Source organism: Odocoileus virginianus, chromosome 13, assembly GCF_023699985.2.
Source record: "Odocoileus virginianus isolate 20LAN1187 ecotype Illinois chromosome 13, Ovbor_1.2, whole genome shotgun sequence".
Taxonomy (NCBI): Eukaryota; Metazoa; Chordata; class Mammalia; order Artiodactyla; family Cervidae; genus Odocoileus; species Odocoileus virginianus.
Window position 1 is genome coordinate 29970121 of NC_069686.1, and position 24085 is coordinate 29994205.

Here is a 24085-nt window from a genome sequence, read left to right on the forward strand (position 1 = left end):
AAGTCAAGATTCTGCTTCTAATAATAACAACATCAATAATAGTAATGGCTTACCCTTTCATGGTGCTCATATATTAGCTTCTCCTACGAGTGCCTTGCATGTATTCATTCATTCGGCCCTTACGATTACTACTCTGTGAAGCAGGTGCAATTCTTTTTATCTTAATTTTGCAGATGAAGGAAATGAGGCACATTAAGTTATATGCCTAAGGCACTGAAAGCTGCAAATGTCAGGGCCTGAATTCTGACTTAGGCAGGACACATCAGCTTCTACTCTGGGTTTTAACCACAATGTAGGAGAAGAGAGTTAATGATGGGGGATACCTGGGGGAGGGGGAGGGCATGGAGTGCTGGTCATTTCCTAAAAATGATGATAATAATAATTAGAGCCTTCACTAAAGGTTGTAGTTGCATTTTTATTATATGTAACCCATATATTCATTGTAATATGTATTACATGTGGAAATATATATATATACATGAATTCATAGTTATTTAAGAAATGACAGTGAAACAGTATGAGATACTTAAGTTTTCTTACTATTGTTGATATTTGATGTACAATAAACGTCAGAGTTGGGAACCACTTATCTCTCTTTAGAGAGAATATATTCACATATGGAAGTTTTTATGGAAGCTTTTCCCAACCTGACAGACACCTATTTCTGTGGAATATTTATACTTATTTGCCTTTCCCCTCCTAAATTACCTTACGTATTGGATCTTGTCTTTGCCAAAGGCATTAGGAGTTGACTGCAGCTCTGAAGTAGAAGTTAAAGCATATTATGTGACTCTGTGTGTGTAGGAAAGTTCACCATACAAAGTTATGTTTAAATTAAAATAGCTTCTCGACATGTATCTAAGCCATGCTTCATAAATCCAACATGAAAACGATGGAAGGACACCTTCTGGTTAAATCAGTCTAAATTTGGCTACAAGTCTAGGAAACTCGGTTGAATTTATGCTAGAATGTGTTGTCTTAAAATAAACCTGATTGCACAGCAGTGCTGATAGAACCAACAAAAATGCACCTGAGACAACTAAAAAAATAAATAAATAAAAAGACAACTAAAAAATAAAAGGTTATTATCTCAGAGGTCCCTCCCCCAATACTTAATGCTTTCAAAATTAGAACTAATAGAAGCTAGCCTTTTCCTTCCTGCCAATTTTAGAAACTAAGCCATTCTAACACTTACAGAACGTTATCATTTCCCTCTGGGATTTAAAATGTATAAAAGCAAAAGCAGGAGACAAACGCTTATAAAATGGACCAGGGCTTAGTGACCTGAAACTCAGTGGGATGTCTCTCAGAATTGTTGACTGTGTGGATGGTGAACAGCAACACTTGCCAATTTACTTTTTCCTGCTAATCTCCTATCACTTTAAAGTGCTGCTGCAGAAGACTATAGTTTGTTAACCTGTTGATCTGCTAAGCAACTTGGAGTGAGAGAATTTAGTTAGCCATTACCTGGGGGGGGAGGACAGGACAACTTACTCATCTTTTTAACTCTTCTGGAATTTTTTTTGAGGGTAGAAACATGTGTGGTATAAAGTTAACATGTTTTAAAAAAATATATATATGTATATGTGTGTACATACACATGTGCATATATACACACTTTATACAAAATGTTTTTCTTTCTTTTAATTGTTGCTTGGCAAATAGTGCACATTTTCCATGAGGAATGATGTTATTAAAACCACTATAAAGACTTTGACTGTAGAAATTCTGGCCCAGTTGGGCTTTTGGCTTATTGATGGTAAATACAGATTAGGTGTATTAATTGTCAGGTAAGTTGTTTCTTAAGGGTTGCAATATCACAAATGATGGAAAAGCCAAAGTTTCAACTTGTGCTGATGTAAATTAATCACAGGTGTGAAATCTTGAGGCTTGTGATGCAAAGGCTGCTAATATAAGAAACTTCAGGCATGTTTTATTATATAGAATTAATCTATATAACATGAATCCTGGTGCCAAACTGTGTGTTCTAATTAATAGCAAACTAAGTCAAGAGGCTATAATTCCATTAGTGGACTGAATGCTTAATGACAGTTGAGGGATATAGAAGTATGGAAAATGTCTCTGCTTTGTGGTTACTCATAAAAATTACTTGAAGAAAAAAAAGAAAAAAAATTACTTGAAGAATCCAGAGATTGAAGTATTCATAGAAAAATTGGTAATAGCACTTGATCTGGGATTAGCCTGATCCCCATCATCCCACTTCATCTCACCACTACCCCCAAAGCATCATTAGAACCAAAAAGGGGTTCCAGAGAGGTTTTGCCTTGATTCTAGGCAGTCTGGCTTTGGTCCTGACTCTGCATTTGCCACATCCTTCCTGCTTTTGCGTCTATTCTTTTATTTTCCTTACTCCTGATATGTCATTCTTAGAGCCCACCCATTTTAATTTTCTGCCAGTTACTATCAGTCTGGGGCTTCCCTGGTGGCTTAGACAGTAAAGAATATGCCTGCAACGCGGGAGACCTGGGTTCAATTCCTGGATTGGGAAGACCCCCTGGAGGAGGGCATGGCAACCCACTGCAGTATTGTTGGTGGAGAATCCCCATGGAGAGAGGAGCCTGGTGGGCTATAGTCCATGGGGTCTCAAAGAGTCAGATTAAGCACACACACACACTATCAGTCTGAGCTTGGTGATGATTTGCAGATGCTCAGTCCCTCATCTGATAGGTAATGTCTGTCTGTTTTATAGCTGGGGACTGGGGCTCAGACAGTAATGTGCTCAAGATCCCTGAGCCTGGGAAGTGACAGACTTGGGTTCAGTTCCCAAACTGTGTGATCCTAGTGTTTTGGCTCTTTCCACAAAATGAATCAGGAGATAAAATATGCTCATGCAGTTAGCAGGCACATTACAGCATACACTCACAGTCTAAGTTATATAGAAAAAAGCATAAGAGCTTTAAGACTGATTTTTAAAATAACAGTTTCTATTGACTTGTTCTTATACTGAAACATTCACTCTTTTGTAGTATACAGTTCAGTGGCTTTTAGTAAATCCACAGAGTTGTTCAGCTCTCAACACTATCTAATATTAGAACATATTAATCATCCCCTAAAGAAACCATCAGCATATAAGACTGATTCTGAAGCTAAGATCACTGAAGTAGAAGTTTAAGTTTGGGCTCCCTATTATCTTCTGAACTAAGAGAAAGTAGAAGCCAAATTCCTGGACCACTCCTTTAGTTGCCACCAGTTTTCATTGACAGAATCCCCCAGAATAGTCAATTCTGAATCTTTCATTTGTTAAACTTACGTTCAATTTTGATAGACTAAGAAATCTCACATTCTTCTGCCCACTTATAAGGAGAAAGCAATAGCATTTAAACATTTTTTTCTTTTTTAATTCAGTTTTTTAATTGATGTATAGTTGATTTGCAGTGTTGGGCCAATCTCCACTGTATAGCAAAGTGACTCAGTTATGCACACATAGAGGTTCTTTTTTATTTTCTTTCCCATTACGGTTTTTTCACAGGATATTGAATATAGTTCCCTGTGCCGTACACTAGGATCTTGTTCGTCCATTCTAAATGGAATAGTTTGCATCTGCCAACCCCAGACTCCCAGTTCACTCCTCCACTTTGGCAACCACAAGCCTATTTTCTGTGTCTGTAAGTCTGTTTCTATTTTATATATAGGTTTATTTGTGCCATATTTTAGATTCCACATATAAGTAATATCACATGGTATTTGTCTTTCTGACTTACATCACTTAGTATGATAGTTTCTAGTTGCATCCTTGTTGGTGTAAATGGCATTATTTCATTCTTTTTTATGTACCGATTTTCTGAGCATTTATTTATGGTTTTGAGTTTTCAAAATATGTCTTCTATTTCCCTTATTTTGATGGAGAATCATCTGCATCTCAAAACTTCTAGGTTGCCTTCATTGCAGGGTTTTTTGAATATATTAAATGAATCAATACAGTCATGATTCAAAATGACTCATGCATTGAGCAGCTTTGTGTGTAAATGTAAAGTGATGCCAGACGGTCAGTGCTAATAACCAGCAAGCTTATTCCCTGGATCTTCCTTCTCTTTTCCTTAACATTCAACTTTGGCTATGGGCTCCTTTCTTTTACGTTCTTTGTGTTTATGAAGTTTATTTAAATTATATAGTAATTTAGGTATGTATTCTTTTCTTCCCACTATGTGGTGTAAAAAGGTTGAGGTTGAAAAAATGGGTCTGATGGGGAGAACCATTAAGAAGGTAGCATTGTCATGGTGAGAAGAACTCATCTTGTTCCCACTCTGGCCCCCAGCACCTTGACTGAAGACACCTGGGAGGAGACCAGTGAGAGAGAGCCTGGTGGTGTTCAGTCACTCAGTCCTGTCCGACCCTTTGCGACCCCATGGACTGCAGCACACCAGGCTTCCCTGTCCTTCACTAACTCCCAGAGTTTGCTCAAACTCATGTCCAGTGAGTTGGTGATGCCATCCAACCATCTCATCATCTGTCGCCCCCTTTTCCTCCTGCCCTCAATCTTTCATAGTATCGGGGCTTTTCCAATGAGTTGACTCTGCATCAGGTGGCCAGAGTATTGGAGCTTCAGCTTCAGTCCTTCCTGTGAATATTCAGAGTTGATTTCCTTTAGGATTAACTGGTTTGATCTTGCAATCCAAGTGAGAGCCTCACGTAGGGAATTGTGTGGAGGCCTGGCTTCACGTACCACCTCGGGAATAATTTTCTCCGAAAGAAAACTAACATTATTCTTATAAGATGAATCATTTCCCTTCTTACATTCTATTGACATTTTAATTTCCAGTAATATTACAGTGTTAGCATATTTGAGTGTTATTCTCAAGCTATTGATACTTTTCTGTATATGTGTGATTTAGAAAAAGATTATGGTCTAAACTGTTGGAGTAGGGAATACTTCTTTGTTTTCATATGTAAGTCAGTAGGAAACTGGTTTCGTGTATAAGTTTAGTTTACAAATTGTCTTTTTGCATTAAAAAAAACGCTTTAGTTCTCTCTCAGTCTCTTTAACTTAGGTTCTGGGGGAGTTTTATTGCTTTGACTGAAAAGTCATGACAACACAAAACATGTATTCTGGTAAGCCTACCTCCTTTTTTCTATTAGCATAGTCATTTCTCAATTTTTACTGTTCATATTTCCCTTAGAGAGTTCCTATGCTGCTTTGAATTCATTATTAGGGTTCACCCATTCATCTATCAACATTTATTAAGGACCCCTTGTTTATAAGACTATCCCTGATGTTTCAGAAATGAAAAAATGCTACTTATCTTCAAGGAATTCACAGACTCACTAGGCAGTGAAATTAAAAGAAAAATTGAAGTGTGCTTTTTAGGTGCTGTGATAATTAAGTTTGGAAACAACAGATGAGAGTGCATATATCTTAGACAGGGGTGGGTATGGGCGCTTCAGGGAAGACTTCCTTCAGGAAGTGATACTTGAGTTGATCCTGAAGCATAGGAATTGACAGATGGGGAGAAAAAAAAAACCTTTCAGGTAGACAAGTACAAAGGCAGAAGGCAACACGATCAGGATATCCTCAGGTCCTATCTAAGTACCTGTGGGGTGATGACTGGAAGAGGCTGGAGGGGTCTTGGGCCAGGAATCTGCAGATGCTCGGGGGAGCCATGTTGGCGCTGTTGGTGAGTACATAGAGGAGATCCCGGTGAAGAGCTAGAGTGCTGCTTTTGGGAGATCTTCAGGGCTGGGGCAAAGGCAGCAGTGGGGTTTGTAAGCAGAACGCCTCAGTTTGGTCCTCAGTGTTTATTGGTGGCTCCATTGCATGAGACAGAACATAAAGAAAGATGAGCAGGTTTGGTGTGGTGGGTGAGATGGACACGCTGACTTTAGTTTTGTTAATCCAGATTCCTTGACCAGGAAACTGGACGCATTCTCATGCTCCTTGAGGGACTGGTCTTGATAGACCCTCCCGCCCCACTGTTTTTCTACTCCTTTTTGTGAGTTTTCTTACTCAATTATCCTTCAGTTGGGAAACAAATTATTGGTGAAAGTGAAAGCGCAAGTCGTTCAGTCGTGTCTGACTCTTTGCAACCCCATAGACTATACAGTCCTTGGTATTCTCCAGGCCAGAATACAGGAGTGGGTAGCCTTTCCCTTCTCCAGAGGATCGTCCCAACCTAGGGATCAAACCCAGGTCTCCCTCATTGCAGGCAGATTCTTTACCAGCTGAGCCACCAGGGAAACCCAAGAATATTGGAGTGGGTAGCCTATCCCTTCTCCAGCGGGTCTGCCCGACCCAGGGATTGAACCGGGATCTCCTGTGTTGCAGGCGGATTCTTTACCAACTGAGCTATCAGGGAAACCCCAAATGAAATTAAAAGCAAACCTCTGTGAGCTTAGAACTAAACTGATAAATTAAATGAAAATTGTTATTATTTTTTAATGAGTGGATTGGTTTGGCATTTCAGTGCAGGAGTAGATTAGAAAACCAACTTTAATTAAAAAGGTAGTCTTTTCTGTTAATTCTTGAGGAATCCTGTTACTGATTGTAAAAGAAATACCTAAACAGAGAATCTTTGAGGTGGGAGGGAACTTTGCAACTTACACCACCAATCTCAACTTCTGGGTAGGAAAAATGGATGCCAGAGAGCACAGGTGACTTCCCAGTGGCATGCAGCTTTGGTCCAGGGGTGCACCTAGCTCATTCATGCAGTGTTTCCTCCCATTTGCCCCTTGACCCCCTGCAATAATCCTATTGAGATGATAGAGCAGGGCTTGAAGAAGTCTAATGTTCAAGGCTGCTCGGTCAGTGGTAGACCCCAAGTCCACTGGATTCTTGATTTTAAACTTATTTCAAATTAATCTCATTGTTCATCAGTCAGCAAGTATTTGTTGACTATCTGGTATGGAAGGGATGCTATGGTACCCAGTTATTATAAAGCTGAACAATAAATAAACTATTTTTTTCTTCAAGAAGCTTGCCTGTTAGTTATTCAGATAACTTATAACAGGTCTGGCAACTACTTCTTATAAAATGCATAGCTTATCAGACATAATTATGGACATGTAGTACACATAGAGAGCACCCAACAACAAGAAAACGCAGCCATACAAAATCTTGTTCACTTTTAATTTTTCTAAACTTTACTTGGGCTTTTTGTGGTCTGTTACCTTGTTCAGTCTGCACAGGGGCGAGCAGTTTCCTGCCTAGCCTTGGAAATGCCTATGTGCCTATAGGCAAATAAAAATTAAACCAAACAATTAGGAAAAGAATGTTGATTGCCTTTACTCAGTTTATCCTTGTTGAACTTTAATTAGGGAGAATGATCTGGTAGAAATTTTGTTTAGGTGGGCAACATAGTTACAAGAGGGCATTGGAAGAATTGTTTTTATTTTTATTTTAAAAACTTTTATTTGTATTTATTTGGCTGTGCCGGGTCTTAGTGTGGTGCATGGGATCTTCAGTTTTCCTTGGCAGCATGCAGGATCCTTAGTTGCTACCCGCAAGCTCTTCATTGTGTCTTGTGGGATCTAGTTCCCTGATCAGGGATCAAACCTGACCCCTCATCATAGGGAACATAGTCTTAGCTACTGGTCCACCAGGAAAGTCCTGGAAGAATGATTTTTAAAAGCATTAGTTCTCTGTTCATTTATTTTTGTCCTACTGTTTTGTAATAACCCCCATCAGTGTTTCCGGAAATTTCTGTCGATACACTTCTGAAGAACTTAACCATGGAGTAGTTGTCTTGTGAATAAATGTACTAGGAAAACTTACTGCCATTCTAAAATGAAGACTGCTTTTATGAAATAGTAATTTTTCTAGAATTCTTTATGTGTTTCTTGTGTTAACCTGTTCCCGCCAGGTAAGAGTTTGGTACATTTTGTGCACTTTGAATTTAAGTCTGGCTTCCTTGGTGGCTCGGACGGTAAAGAATCTGCCCGCAGTGTTGGAGACCTGGGTTCAATCCCTGGGTTGGGAAGATCCCCTGGAGAAGGGCATCGCCGCCCACTCCAGTATTCTTGCCTGGAGGATCCCCATGGACAGAGGAGCCTGGCGGGTCTCAAAGAGTCGGACACAACTGAGCGGCTAAGCACAGCACAGAAACTTAGCATTTAGTGATCGAGACGTTTTCTTTATCAAGTTTATGAGTTTGAAATGGTTAATACTTCCTGTTTCTCTGTAGTTTTAAGTTTCGTTCATTCCACAGATATTTATATAAGACTAGTGGGATGCTGAACCAGGCATTGGAGATACAGCAGGACATTGGATATATAGAGTGCCTACTTTCAAGAAGCTCGCTGTTGAAGCTTTGCTAATGCCTGTCTGGTAATGTATATAGACCCAGGAATCCCAGAGTGAAGCTTTGGAGAAACAAACATCCCATTAGAAAACTAGAAAATCTGGTTCCGGCCCACGTGGGTGGTAGTCCTGCAAACTCTTGTAAAAAGTGCTTTGAGATCACCCACTGATGAAAGCCTGATGGTGTGACATGTGAGGGTAGGCATCAAGGATTACCACACCCTGCCAGACAGCAGATAAAACTCTCATGCCTCCTGGAAATGAGGAGCATGGAAGTTCTGCACGGATGGGATTTACGTACGTGAAAGTGGGCCCCAACAGAGAGAGGTGATCTGACTACTGGTGAAATTGATTCTGTTTAGAGAGCAGTGCATTGAGGCAATGGAAGAAATGACAAGTTCCTTCTTTCTTACCTTTGCCTGTTGTTAATCCCTCTCTACTCAAGACGCTCTGATTCTTTCCTCAGAACCTCTGAGAGACTTAAATATAGCTGGGATAGAGCTACCTTGGATTGGGCTCATTGGATACCTCAAAACTCAGATCTCATCCAGGATTTGACATGACCATGAAATAACTGCAGACCTATTCAGTGGGTGAAGACTGAGTAAGATTTGAAGAAACTAATGCCTATGGTATGAAAAGGAGATAGAAAAATAAGGGGGTAAATGTGATGGAACCGTTGAATTTCTTTATGTAGCTGCTCTGCAAGGCCTACGGAAAGGCTGGTTATGTAGCTGGTAACATCAGCTGACCAGAAATGCTGTGTTTTCTTCCCAAAATGGTTAACAAGTCACCTTTTGGTCTTGCATGGGGAGAGAAATAAAGAAAGAAGAGGAGAGAGCAGGAAGAGAGAGCGAGCGAGTGAGTTACACGGGCTACATGTGAGTGAGGGGGTGTGTGTGTTTCTGTGTCTTTCTTTCTGTCTCTGTCGAATCTTCCTTTCCCTGAAGTCACACCTCCTATCTGCTGAGGAGTTGACGAAGGTGTTTTCTATTTTAGTCTGTAGCCTTCCCATCTGGTGTCTGGATTTCTTCTAGGCTGCCACTGGTGGGGGAATGAGTACGGGGTATTAGTTGTCCATGTTTTCTCCTTTCAGGGTTTTTTTCATAGTATTTATTTTAAAATTATTAGTTTTATGAGTCACAGTGGTCAAATTTTGGCAATTTCATATGATTCAACCTATTAATTCAACCCTTGTGATTCTCAATCTTCCTCAATATTTCCTCTTCTTACACCTGCTCCTTAAATATTAAATCTTTAATAATAGCTATCATCTGTTACCACCTACTGGATGCCCTGTACTTCACATGTGGCAGCTCTGCAAGGGAGGCCTGATGTTCATTTTGTCCCTCTGCAAGGGAGAGACTGTGGCTCAAACAGTTGGCCCAAGACTTGCGGCGCAGTAATTGGCAGGGTAGGACTCAACCCGGAACTCGTTGGTTCAAGTCTGGAAGCCTCTTGTTGCTCCTGTATTCCCCCGTGTTTGTTTCCTTGAGTTTTATCATGATCCTTGTGCTTTATCATGATCCTTGTGCTTTATATTTCTGGCACAAATAAATGAGCCTTTGATTGGACAGAAAAATGGACTTTTGATGGGCCATCAAACCACTTTGGATGATGGTATTTGAGGTTATAAGTTATTAGCAGGTTATCTTCAGAAATGTAGTCTGGTACTTAACTGTACTGCCTCCTGTGATGGTTCACAGTAAACTCCTCTCTTCTAAGCCAAATTATAATTAAAATTCTGGAAGAGAAGGTGCTCTGATATTTGGACCTTAAATCCATCTCAGGGAAATCTCACCTTCTTCCGGTCCCCACTTTGGTCTTCTACCTAGGCTTTGCTGTAGTTCAGTTGCTAAGTCTTGTCCGACTCTGTGAGAGACAGACCTTAATCTTTTTCAATCTTTTCCTTAAAACATCCTGGAGACTTGGTTCATTCTGATGCCTGCCTCCTCCCCCCAAGTCTTTTTCCAGTGAGTTGGAGTGCTATTCTGAATCTAAATGTACACCTGAAGAGAATAGTGCTTTCAGGGTAGAATTCCTTCCCAGGATATCTTGAGAAATTTGTATTTTTCCAAATTACCAGAAGAAAAATCAGTTTAAAAAGATACATGGGAAAAGTGTTGCAATTCTCCTTTGACAACTAAAACAATCAACATAGAGACATTAGTACATCAAAGGAATCCACTGACGTCAAGTTGAAAGCTAACCTGTGGAAGTGAAGGATAAGATTGACATTTCCCAGAGCCAGGTCATGATAGGAGTGCAGAGGAGAGAATTGGTCATGATTGCTTGTAGCTGTTGCTGTGTTATAAAAGTGTGCTCGTGGGCCTGTCTCCTGCTACTGGTGAGTCACACTTACAAATAAAATAAATACAAATTTATATGCATTGCGTGTGGTATACGAATCCTGTGAGTGGTATTCCAAGAAATATGTTTCCAAAGCAAAATAGGCCTTTAAGATGGCAGTTTCAACATGTGATTCCCTGTAGTGCTGTTAACCTTCTTCATAGATCCAAATGCAGGTTATTTCAGGGATCAACAAACCTTTCCTCTCAAGGGCCAGATAGTAAATATTTTAGGCTTTGCAAGCCATATGGACTTTGTCACAACTATCAACTCTGCTGTTTCATGTGCAAGCAGCCGCAGACTATACGTAAAATGAACAAGTGGGGCTGTGTTCCAATAAAACTTTTGTTTACCAAAGCAGACTGTAGGCTGGATTTGGCTTGCCATTGGAATGCTCCCCAATAATGCTCACTGACATTTGCCAGCATTTGAACATTTGTTATAGGCTATATAGTTCTTTGTAAATAGTATTGTTTGTTTCTTATTTCTTTAATGTTTCTTTTAGGTATCTATAATAATGAGAAAAGGGTGTTTGGAAGTTTTTTGTTGTTGTTGTTAATAGCTCACAATCTGGGGAAGTTTCTGAAAATTTCAGTTTCTCCTTCCCAAACTCTGAAGCTTGATGGCTATAGAGAATGTGGAAGTCCCTGGAGACGGAGATTTGCTATACCCTCAGGCTTCCCTGGTGGGCTCAGAGGTTAAAGCATCTGCCCGCAGTGTGGGAGACCTGGGTTCGATCCCTGGGTTAGGAAGATCCCCTGGAGAAGGAGATGGCAACCCACTCCAGCATTCTTGTCTGGAAAATCCCATGGACAGAGGAGCCTGGTGGGCTATACTCTACAGAATAGCAAAGAGTCAGACACGACTGAGCGACTTCACTTCACTGTGCTGCTCTCTACTTCCTGATTCAGTTAGCCTTTATCTTTCCTCAGCTTATGTGATTGTCCTGCTTCCATGGGCTGTGTGGTGTCCCCAAGTGCATCAGTCATGTAGGGAATTTGACCTGCTTTTTTGCCCACTGGAGATGGGGAATCTTGGGAACTGGTTGACATCTCTTGTTGCTTTCCTTCAGAATTACTTGTAAATAATGCCTTGCCCACATATTCAGGTATCTGGAGTAGATTGTTCTTCAAGGATCCTTGACATTATATGCTTGGCTATAGCGATGTTATTTTAGAGCCAGAACAAGAGAACACTTGTAGTATCATGTGGATGATTTGTGTATTGTTTGGGATTGGTATACTTCATGCTTTTCTACCATGCTCCTTTAGAACTTCTATTATTTTAAGAAGTAGTAAACAGGGAAGGGAACTAAAACTATCTACTATAAGAATTCATTTCAATTCTTAGGAATAGTCAGGATACAGTTTTAACTTACTGGTAATTAACACAGATTTTGGACTCAGTGAAACTTGATTTGTTTTGCTACATATTTCAAAGGTGTGATCTTGGGACGGACAGACTTCACCTTTCTAACATTGTTTTCTCATCTTTCAAATGGAAATATTAATACCTTCCTCTCCATTTTTGTGTTGTTAGGATTAAATCAGAAAATGAAAGTGTGTAGTTAGCACAGCTTTAGAACTTAATGATAGCTGGCATTTTTGCTAACTTTTTTAAAGCTTTTTTTTTTGAGGGCTGTGCTTGGTCTTCATTTCAGCATGCAGGCTTTTCTCTAGTTGAGGCATGTGGGGGCGTTTCTGTAGTTGCAGCACTGGGGCATCTCTTATTGCAGATCACGAGCTCTTGAGCATGTGGGCTCAGTAATTAAGATGCGAGGGCTCTCTAGTTGCAGCATGTGGGCTTATTGCACACCACATATGGGAACTTAGTTCCCTGACCAAAGATTGAACCGTAGCCCCCTGCATTACCACTGCAATCACCAGAGAAGTGCCATCAGTTCTTAAAGATGGGAGATATTAACCTTGTTTCATGGCAAAGGAAACTGCAACAAACAGGGGTTAAGTGATTTATGTAAGATCACATTTAGTAGGTTGGAAAACTGGGTTTGACTCTTTCCTAAGTCTATGTTCTTGCTGTCATATGCTGCTTCATTTCAGTTTTAACAGTAATTCTGTAGCAAGATACACCATGGTTTATTTGGGTTGTGAGGCTGGGTGGGTAGACAGGGAAAGTATGGGATGATGTCTTTTGTCTTTTTTTTTAATTGAAATACAACTGACATATTTGTTTCAGGTGTACATTACAGTGATTCAATATTTGTGTATATTGCAAATGATCACCAAAATAACACAATAACAGAATAACATCTATCACTACACAGGGGATGATGTCTTAAAAGGGCAAGGATCTGTAGTATTTGAAAGTCACAGCTTCTAGAAGCCAAGAATATAGTTATAATTAAAAAGTTGAGAAAACTTGCCCTGATTTTTTTCTCCTGTTGCTTAGCTGCTGTATTGACTGCCAAGAACATGTCTGATTTTAAGTACCTTTTATGCTTGCTTGTTACTCAGTCCCATCATATTACAACAACTTTTAAGAAACTATGCATGTTCTCGTAAATTGGATTAAAGAAAAATGTACTACTATGTTAAGCCTGCAGTTGGAGTTAGAACGTTTTTTTGGATTTCTCCTTTTCCCCTTCCTCACTCTCACCCTCCACCACTTCACAGGAATGTGCCTCTAACCTTTATGGGTCAGATTTTCACAAGGCATGATTAGTTGCCAATAATTAAACATCCATAGCTAAGCAAGTAAATTGGCCAAGGTTTTGGAAAAAACTCAGTTCAGTGAAAGTTTTGTGACAGGTTGCAGCACTTTGCTATATGCACATGGTGTCTGACTTAACGATGGTTCAACTTCATGATTTTGCAGTGTTAAGATGGTGCGAAAGTAATACGCATTCAGTGGAAAGTGTACTTTGAATTGTGAATTTTGATCTTTTCCTGGCCTAACAAACGACGTGAGACATGCAGTACTGTCTCATGAGGCTGGGCAGCGGTATCTCCCAGTCAGCCACGTGATCACAGGGTAAACAGCCAACACAGGCTTTCTGTTTGTCACTTTCCGTACAGTATTCAATAAAGTACATGAGATATTCAGCATTTCATTCTAAAATAGCTTTGTGGTAAGTGAATTTGCCTGACTGTAAGCTGATGTAAGTGTTCTGAGCAGGTTTGAGATAGGCTGGGCTCCTCTACAATGTCTGGTGGGTGCATGCATTTTCAGCTTAGGACATTTCAACGATGGGTTTATTAGGATGTAATCAGGTAAATCAAAAGAGATCTGTATAGGTATTTATTTTATAGCACTGGTTTTAATTGGTGCATGCCTCTTGTTTGTTTGTTTTTATTTTTTAAAATGCTCTTGGGAAAAAAAAATGCTCTTGGGGTTTTGAACAAGACCTGTCAAGATCTGTCACGGTTGCTATTGGCATGGAATGTATTGGTGCAGAGATGGGTCCTGAGGAGAACATTTGAAAAGTCAAGTATTTGGAATTTGTTTGTTTTCCACCTTTGCTCTCATTTTACTGACTTATTCTTCTTTATAGTACACCACAGTTTTGAGTTCAACCTATGGGTTATTTGAGAGCCTAATAATTTTAAAGCAAATATTAAACTATGCTCAATTAGTTTAATATTTTTATCTAGTAACTCTTGAGCACCAACTGTATCCTAGGTACCATGAGGAAAGGAAAGCGCAAATGAATAATATGTCATCCTTGCCTAGTTTTATTTATTTATTTATTTATTGAGACCAACGTAGTTCAAGGCAGAGGATTAAGTGCCAGGTCATATAGAAGTGAGTCTTGCAGAAGATATATACAGAGGAATGAGAATGGAAAGAGCTGGAAAATGTGTAAATCATTATGGAAGGCTGAAGTAAGGCAGGAGAACCTGAACAGGGTCTTGAAGGAATTCCCTTCGGGAAAGGTGATAGGGCTGGGAAGTTGGCAGGGAAATTAGAAGTACATTTGTAATTTTCAAAAAGCACTGTTTTAAAAAGAATCAGAAAAATATGGACCAGTATTTTTTACATTTTCTTGCTTATCTAAAGCTCCTCCCCAAATAGTACCTATAACTTGAAGACATGGCTGGCCCTAGGAAGGGCAGAGACAAACTAGCCCATTTGAACTGGCCACCTTCTAAAATGCAGTTAATCTTCAGCAGACGTGAATGTAACTTCTTTGGTGTGAAGCTGCCAAATTTCCTTGGCCCAGGATCTTGGAAAATACCAAGGTTTCAACAGTTTGTTCTGAAACTCAAGGTTTGTGGATACTGCTTAACTGGAGTTTGTTTTTAAAGATGTCCACTCTAGAAATGGATTTTTACTCTTTAACTTCACTAAATGATTGCTTAAAATGTCAAGTTTCTGGTTGACCTTTCTACGGGGGGATATTTTTGTGTATCTTATTTTTAGTATCTTATTTTTTTGTCTGTCTTATTTTTATATTCTCAATTTCTCTTTTCAATTGGATTGTGAATTTAAACTGAATGAGGCAAGGTTTCGAAGTTATTTGTAAAACATTTCCCTTCAATTCCAAGGTTGATGTGATTTTACTTCCGGATAATTATTGAGGAATGCTGTATTTTGGATTTGTTTTCTGCTTAAATTTATTTACCTGAAAGTGTTCTTGGCAAAGTGGTCCTTGAGATTAAAAAAAAAAAAAAAAACACAACAACAAAGTGCTGTTTTCTGAAAGGGGCAAGTTTTTCACTGTTTTTTGAATGGGAAAGTTTGCTTCTAATAAAAATTTCCTCTTCCTTTGGCAAATGTTGATGTTTTTGAAGTCTTCCAAAAGGAAAAGGGAGCTTGAGAAGCTTTTTGGGTTTTTTTTTGATAGTTATCTGCAGCCCCTTTCCTTCCGCTGTGTGCTTCTAACCCCACCTTTGTTTTATGAGTCTTGAACTAGATCTCTCTACTGCTGAAAATGGAGGTTGAAAATGGACCCAAATCAGGTTATTCTGGGTGGAAGCAGGAGAAATTGATTACTCTGGTACACGGAGCATCTCACATAGCAGCCAGGGGTCTGGAGAGAGACTTTCATTCTGTACTTTTAGACAGCTTGAACCTTGTTTTTCCCAGGTACATGAAATAATTAATATATGCAAGACCAATGTTTTTGTTGGGTTGTTTTTGTAATGGCTAGAGTACGTGGTATATGGACTTTAAAGGAACTTGATTTTGAAGTTTACCAACTCAGATCCTACTGGCTTTTGTGTTGTTTAGAAAAATATTTAAGATTCATGTGGACTCATGATCTCAGCCTCCCACGTGTCTGTTTTCAGACCCTTTTCTGTCCTTGCTGCACTGGTAAATCAGCTGTGGTTGGTGGTCCCGTTTGAAAGGCTTGTCAAGTGCGCACTTACTTTAGCCTGCACATTCACAACTGCAGACTTTTCTTCTGAATAGCTTAATTTTTCTTCCCCTCTGCAGCACTGGGCCGCTTGTGAGCGTCACACTGCCAGCGCAGGAGCTACTGGAGAGTTCTCTTTATTTCTGGAGACTCCGGGAGTGCCTCTCCCACCGCTGGGAGCCAGTGAACGGAGCCTTGGGGAAGAGCCCACTGCTGGAAGGACCGTGGGAGGAGATGCCTGGGAGCCAGCTCTAAGGTAGCCAAGCTTTGACCAGGAGCTCTCAGCGGCCTCCCAGGGCCATCTGTAGAGCTGTTCTAGCAACTCTCCTCTTTTATGACACGGGAGATTCTTAGCCACAGTTATCATTTGTTAGTTTGTATGAACCCAACATAAGAAAGTTAGGACCAAACCGGTGGCTCTTTATCCTTGCATTTACTTTGAAGGTAGGCTTTTTTTTTTTTTTTTTTTTTGGTGGGGCTGCTTGGTTATCTTTCAGCTCTGCCAAATTGTTCAGATACTACCATTTCCCTGCATATAAAATGCTTCTGCCATTCTTTTCACCTTACAGGACCACTGCTTTTTCTCCCCTTTTCCTTCTAAGTAGACAATGTCTTTGAGCAGTTTTAGATTCATAGGAAAATTGAGTTCTCATAGACATTCCTGTCCCCACACACCCTGACCTCTCCCAGACTCTTAGTCTCCCCAGGAGAGTGGTCCATTCATTACAATAGGGAATCCTGCGTGGACACATTATACCAAAGCCCATAGTTTCCATTACTGTTTGCTCTTGTTGTACATTCTATGGATTTGGACAAATGTATAATAATATAGATTCCCCTATTATAGACATTTTTCCTTTTAAGTAGAATTTTCCTACAGAAACATTTTACTGCCCTAAAAATCCTCTGTGCTCTGCCTATTAACCCCTCCACCCACCCACTCCCTGGCCACTACTATTTTTTTAATTGTCTCCATACTTTTCTGTGTCCCAGAGCTATATTTTCATAATTCGCTTTCTTGGAGTACTTTGAAATCCATGTAAAGAAGTCTCACTCTCAAGATGAAGTGCTGTTAAGGCTGTGTTAAGCTGTGGTGGTAACACAAAAAACAGCTTACATAGGGTCTGTAAGACTGTTCATGTGAGGGGGGACCTGAAGTGCTCAATATTGGTGGGTGTGCCTCTGAATTAAAAGTTGTGTTTGCCTGGATATGGTGTGCATCTTGTACACAGAGACAGAAGCATGAGGTTTCTGCAGCCTCTTTAGGTTCAGAATTTTGGGGCACGATCTCTAGTAGCTGCCAAGTGTTCTTTTTTGAGGAATGTTCTAATTTATTATTTTCAGAAACTTTATTTTTTATGTAAAAGTGTATTTTTATTTAATTCCAAAGAGTATAAAATGATATAAAGATAAAATTTCCTCCCTCCTTTTTTCTTTTACCTATAGCTAATAATCTGGAACACACAATTTTTCACATACAAACTTTTCATAGGCACACAGATTGTGTATATTAGTTAAAAATTGATGGAGGTGGCTACACATTTGGTTTTACAGCTTGCTTTTTCCTTCTACTTGATATGCTGTAGACATTTTTCCTTTTAAGCTGGATTTTCCCTTTTAAGAAGAATCTCAATATAAGTAATGACTTCTTAGTGTTCTGTGTATGGCTGTAACATAACAACAACCAGTTGTCAAGTGAGGGGTTAGCCTATAAATTTAAAGGGGGATGTGGGTGGTGGTGGGGGAACTTTCACATTAGGGCAAAAACAAAAGCCTTGACTGTTGACATTGGACATTTAGTCATTGAGGATGTGAGTTTTTATCTTCCAAGCAGATGATGCACAGCTTTGGGTTGTTGCCGAGGTGTCAGTTATGTCAAGTTTTCATCTTCTGGATGCCTGGAAGGAACTTTGGCACTAGGCTGTGTTAATATATTAGCATAGTTGTTAGTTCTGGCTACCGTCCTTGGAGCATTTTGAGATGTTTTCATGCCCATTTAAGGTGGCATGTGGTTGAATGAGTTTTAAGAGGAGGTAATGAAGAATAGGGATGGAATTAAGAGACTGATTTTATTTTGCATATATTTATTTCAGGGAGGAGGAGAAGATGATGGTGTTAGTTAATTGCTAGCCCTGTGATTCTTAATTATGAGATAGGGTTAAAATTGTTCAGCTCAATAGCTTCCTAGTGTAGTTGACAGCGAGAACCACCAGAAAAGTTTTTAGATATCAGGGGCCAGGAATGAATATTTTTATTGTTATTATTTTATAAAATACTTATTTTTAGGAATATAATAATCAATGTTTATAAGATTTAAAAGGTACCAAAGAGTGAAAAATAAGTCTCTCACTTCCCTCTGTCTCTCAATGAGTCTTCCTAGAGACAAGCATTGTTACCAATTTCTTATGTATTCTTTCAGAGGTTTCAGGTATATATATCAACATATAATCTAAAGATTATTGCAGTTTCTTTCTTTTTTTTTTTAACCCAAGTGGTAACAACATACACTGTTTTGTTCTTTTTTCATTGAAATACTGTTTCTTGGAAGTTCTTAATATTAATGCTGCATTCTTTCTTAATGGAAGCCTAACATTCCATTTAGAGGTGGGCTGTAATTTACTTAACCAGTACCTTATTGATGACTATATAGATCATTTCCAATTTTATTATCATAAACAAGGCTGTAGGGAATAATCTTGTACACATATCATGTTAAACATTTGTGAATGTATCTGTAGGATCCATTTCTAATAGTGGAATTGCTGGGTTGAAGAATTATGCACATTTTAATTTGGGTTGAAATTTATTGCCAAATTGTTCTGTTCATAGAGCTTGCAAAGTTTTAGATTCCACCAGCAATGGATGAGAACCTGCTTCCTCATACCCTTGCCAATCACAGTATAATTGTAAAACTGATAGGTTTTCTTCTTCACCAAATCAATAGGTGAAAAAATGACAGTTTAATGGAGCTTTAATTTGCATTTTTTTTCTTATTTTGATTGACACTGAGCATATTTTCATAAGTTTAAAGACCCTTTGTATTTCCTGCTCTGTTCCCTCTGTGTTAATTCCTTTGTCTATTTTCTATTGAGTTATTGATCTTTTTATTATCAATTCACAGGAGCTCCTATACATTAACTAATTAGCACCCCATCCTTGTGATATTTATTATTTGGTCATTTGTATAAAATATTTTGCTGGGTTTTTGTTGTTGTTGTTGTTGTTTTATTTGCTGTGTCCGACTCTTTGTGACCCCATGGACTTCAGCCTGCCAGGCTCCTCTGTCCATGGGATTTCCCAGACTAGAATATTGGAGTGGGGTTTCCCCAAAGAATCCAGCTGCCAATGCAGGAGACACAAGAATACTGGAGTAGGTTGTCATTTCTTTCTCCAGGGAATCTTTCCGAACCAAGGATTGAACCTGTGTCTCCTGCTTGGCAGGTGGATTCTTTACCACTGAGCCACCAGATTTTGTATACTTAAATTAATCTATTTATTCAGCAGGTATTTATTGAATCCCTCTTATGCATTAAGCACTCGTTCCAGGCATTAGGTTATACAATAGCAAAGAGATCCCAATTCTTGCTACACGGAGCTTACATTATAGTGGAAGAGATAGTCAATAAAAGATGTTTAAAAATATTTATAGAGGGGATTCACTAGTGGTCCAGTGGTTAGGACTGGACACTGCCAGGGCTGGCTTTGATCCCTGGTCAGGGAACTAAGATCCCACAAGTCATGTGGCACAGCCCACCCCCCCGCCCCAATATTTATAGAGATAAATATATAATTAACCTTTTTTTGGCTTCAGGATTTTGTATCACAAAAGACTGTCTCCATTCTTAGAGCTAAAATCTATTTCATGGTTCCTTGCAGTGTCATGTTGTTCTTTTTTTCTAGACAAATCTTTGATCCACCTGGAATGTTAGGTATGAACCTAACTCAGTTTTTCTCTAGGTGCTCTATTAATTAGGATAAGGCTGAGTTGCTGTAACCAAGGACCTGCACTGTGCTGTGGGTCAAAGAACAGAGAAGCTGATTTTTGTCCTTGCTTAACAGTTCCAGTGTGAGCAGAGCAAGTCTGCAGAACCACCCATATCCACTGGTCCCTGGGAGGCAGGTTCTGTCTGTCTTGTGGCTCCAGTATTTGTCTCTGTAGTTATCTGTATGGTCATAGCTGGGTCGCTACCATAGCTGGGTTCCTTCCGTGTGAAGGACGAAGGAGAAAGTCCAGGGCAAGTGATCACATGTCACTTCTAATTCCATTGGTGAGAACTTAGTCCTGTGATCACATCTAGTTGTGAGGGAGGGTGGGGAATACAGTCTGTGCTGGTCAGCATGTGCCCAAGAAGTGAAGAAGGAATTTTAGTGGAAAATAAGCAGTCTCTGTCACACTGACTGGTCATTGCAATTTTACCAAATCGTCCCAAATTTTCTCTTTTGATTTCTTTTGTATTATAAATTCCCATATACATTGTGGTTTATTTGGGGGATATCTGTTTAGTTTCATTGATCTCTCTGCCTATGCATGTAGCAGGATCACAATGTTTTTCTTAAACTCTTGGAGCTTAATATGTTTTTTCTCTTTTGTAGGGGCAGTTCCATTTTACTGAATTTTCATATTTATTTTAAATTTCCTTTTATAGATTTTTATATTTATCTGTGTGTGTGTGGTTTTGAAAAAATAAGAATTTTAATCATATCTAGTCACCACTCCCTCCACCCTAAGAAGAAAACCTGTTAACACGATTATTGTGATTGCGCTAAATAAGTTTTGTGAGAGAAGGTCCATAGCTTTATGGTGTTAATTTTTCTTATTTGGTGATTAATGTTGCACAGTGTTTGGGAAACACTGATTTGGATTCTATAATCATTCTATATCCTTGACCCATGAAATGTATGTAAAATTGAAGTAGGAGAGAGGAAGAACCAACTTATCGTAAGGTGTTGTTATTTTTATTTTAATACTTGATTTCTAATTATGACTTGGTAAGTGAAGCCTGTTTCTCTATTAGAAATTAATAAACTTGGAACATGAAAAAACAATATTCCCACTGAAGATAGGAAGTAGTTGATATTTCAGAAGATTATTGTATAAACTTGTTTATAGCACAAACCTGGGCAAATTTTTGCATATATATATTTGATACTTGGTGTTGTTACTGCCTCTGAGAGTGGGTGTGTGTTAGTCTGCACCTTTGTTTAAGTAATACACATTCCTCTTTTGTTTTCTCCTTTTTACCTTTTTATTATATAAAGTAAAACACAGATGCAGATATCACACAAAGTATGCATAGCTTAGTTAATTTTTGTAAGGTGAATATGTTTTGTGACCACCATGCAGATCAAGAGACAGAATATTAGCAGCCCCCTAGAGCTCCTTGGCGGGTCCCCTACTTGTCAATTTCTCTCTCTCCAGAGGTACCCAGCTTCCTGACTTCTATAATAATTGCTTCATTGCCTTTCTGTGTGGTTTCATCACCTGCCTGTGCATATCTAGCGACTGTAATTTAGTCTTGCGTTTCTTTTGATGTTTTTGAAGTTTCCTAAACCTTAGGTTACCCCTGCAACCCTTTGCTTTCCTTACAGCTTATATGTTGAGAACCCAGCCATTTGACCTCTAATTTCCCACTGGCTGGGTTTGGTGATGGCATTGTGTTTGTTGAATTCAACTTGTTCTTTTTCTTTTAGTAGGAAATGGTAGTTTAGGTCCACAGTCTGGGCCTCCAGAATGCTCACTGATATGGGTAGGTCGTTGTTTCTAGGCTTCTTTCATGGGCAGAGGATAACCATGTATATTTATTATATACTGTGTATATTTATTTTACATATATATATATATAAAATACTCAATGAGTTCATACTGATGGTTCCATTTCAAATTCAGTTTATATGGTTCTTTTTTAACCTTTTCAGTATTATATCTCTAATTACTTGATTCCACCCAGAAAATTTAAGTTGTCTGGAACAGCCCAAAACAATAGAATTTGAATTGGCTATAGTTACACATGTGCTGCCTTCCACAGGATGCACATACAGTATTCTCAACACTGCTACAGTCCTAACACTGTATCACTAGTGATGAGAACTGAAAGGGCGATAAAAACAGTTGCTTTTTGGTGTGCTATCCCCATTCTCTTTGCAGTTTTCAAGGGGAGGAATAGGGGATGTTTATAATTGTTGAAAATTGGGCAGATTTAAACACTGATTAGCTTTTAGATGATATTTAGAGGAGAAAGACTTAATTTTGTTGGATGAAATGTTGGTTTTATAGTCATGTTTAGAAAAAGTCCTTATCTGTTAGAGAATTTGTGGGTGAAATGATGTGACTTCTGGGATTCTTGTTAAAATACATCAGGAATAAAATGGGCAGAATATAGAAAATGAGATTGTTTGGTTTTGGAACTGGGAGGTCAAAATAGGGTTTATTATCCTTTTTCTTTGTGTAACTTGAAATGCCTGTTACAAAAAAATTTTTTAAATTTTAAATCCAGTGAAAAGATGAGGACATATGATAGAGAAAGAAGGTGATAAGGAAGGAATAGTCAGGGAAGGGAAATATGAGTAAAGAAAACATCCTAAGCTGGTGGTTCGATCTGGCTCAGTGGTGGTGAAGCTAGGTAGCATCCTGAATGAGGAGAAGGGAAGGCCAAGAGATGTGATGCCTCAAGGGAAGCCAGCATCTAAGACGAGAGAGGCAGAAGCAGAACTACCACCCGAGGAAACTGAGCAGATCTGAACCATAAACGTAAAGATAGCAGAGAGATGGAGCCTCCTGATCCCAGCTAGGGAAGAAGCCAGGGGGAGGCGGTGGTCATCAGTGCTGCCGTGCTGCACAGTGGACCAGTGATGCCACCCTCAATATTCTCAGCATCACCTGAGCTGCTGTGGGTCTGGGGCGTTCCTTGGCCTCATCTCAGGTCAGTCAAAGGAAAATCTCGGGGAGTGAGGCTTCCGAATCTGAGTTTCGAGGAAGCTGCCTTGCGAACCTGAAGGATAAGGTGAAGCGTACAAAGAGTTAGAACCGTACCCGGAGGCGTTTGGTAATGGACTGAGTGGAGAGAGGGAGGCCGTGCGTGGAGTTTTGTAGAGTGCTGGTTCCTCATGCGTGAGGATGACTGAATGGCGAGGCCAGGCATGCAGTCAGGTCCCACCAGCACCAGGGAGGTTACATTTTGGCAAGATCTAGAGCTTGGATGATTCGGGGAGCTTGGAAATGGTCCTTGTGGATTAGATTATTCTGTGTTAATATTCTGAGTGACACACGGAAAGAGGAGAGGGAATCAAGAGCACCTGAGAGGTCCTGCTTCTCAAGTTCTCGCTGGGCCTTTGTGCCCACCCTGAGGAAGAAGGAAGGAGCAGGGCTTTTACGGCGTCACTGGCCCTTTGCTCTTCGTCAGTGCTCCTCCTGCTCCTCTTCACGCCCTCTTCTCTTTCTTGTTTCCCTTTTCCTCGTTTTCAGGTAACACTCATGTGTAGAACATCCGAGGGGGGCTGCCTGCCTCAGGGCGGTGTTCTTCACTTGTTTGCTTTGGGACTGACTATTGGAGGGATTCCTCCATTTTCTGGATTCCCTAATGTCTGTCTTTGAAAGTTGTGGGGAGAGGACTGAGGTGAGTACCCTGTTCTATCTGCTTTTCTCTGCCTCAGGGTCTTTGTTTTTCGTAATAGGTTTGATTCATCATTTTTCCCCTGTAAACTTCCTACCTCTGTGCACTTGGGGGCATCCTCTATTTCCTGGATTTTATTTCTTCTCACTTAGTTGAGTGCATTTATTTTTACTTGCCATTAATTTCTAATTTAGGTCCATTGAGCGCTTGGGGTTGGGTGGGTGGTTTTTGATGATGCCAGTTTCCTGGTCTCTTTCCACGTGGTGCCAGAGCCTCTCCCTGTCTCATTTCTCCTCCTCCTTGTTTTCTGTTGTGGTTACTTGGCTGCTAACTTGTTCATCTTGTACACTGACCCTGTGTACACGGCTCATTTTCTTTCTCATGATCGTATTTATACTTTTGATGGATATATTTAAATGAACAGCTGTGCATTTGTTGAGTCATACCACAATTATCTGATTCTGCTTTAGCTGCTCGACTGGCAAAAGCATATTTCAAGCTAAGTTGTGAGAGAATTCCATTAATCACATTCTCGCAGGGGGAGGGGAGAGCAGAAAG

The 24085-nt window shown here is 39.6% G+C and overlaps 1 protein-coding gene across 2 annotated transcripts in view; it reads left to right on the forward strand.

Annotated features, from left to right (window-relative positions):
• Positions 1-24085, forward strand: part of ACVR1 (activin A receptor type 1) — a 127699-nt gene that overhangs the window by 40757 nt on the left and 62857 nt on the right. Inside the window, exon 1 of one of the 2 annotated variants that reach the window (XM_020900413.2) lies at positions 15998-16173. The exons of the other annotated variant lie outside the window; for it this stretch is intronic. The gene's annotated coding sequence lies outside the window, so the exon portion shown is untranslated. Of the gene's footprint in view, positions 1-15997; positions 16174-24085 lie in introns of those variants that run through there. 2 annotated transcript variants of the gene reach the window in all.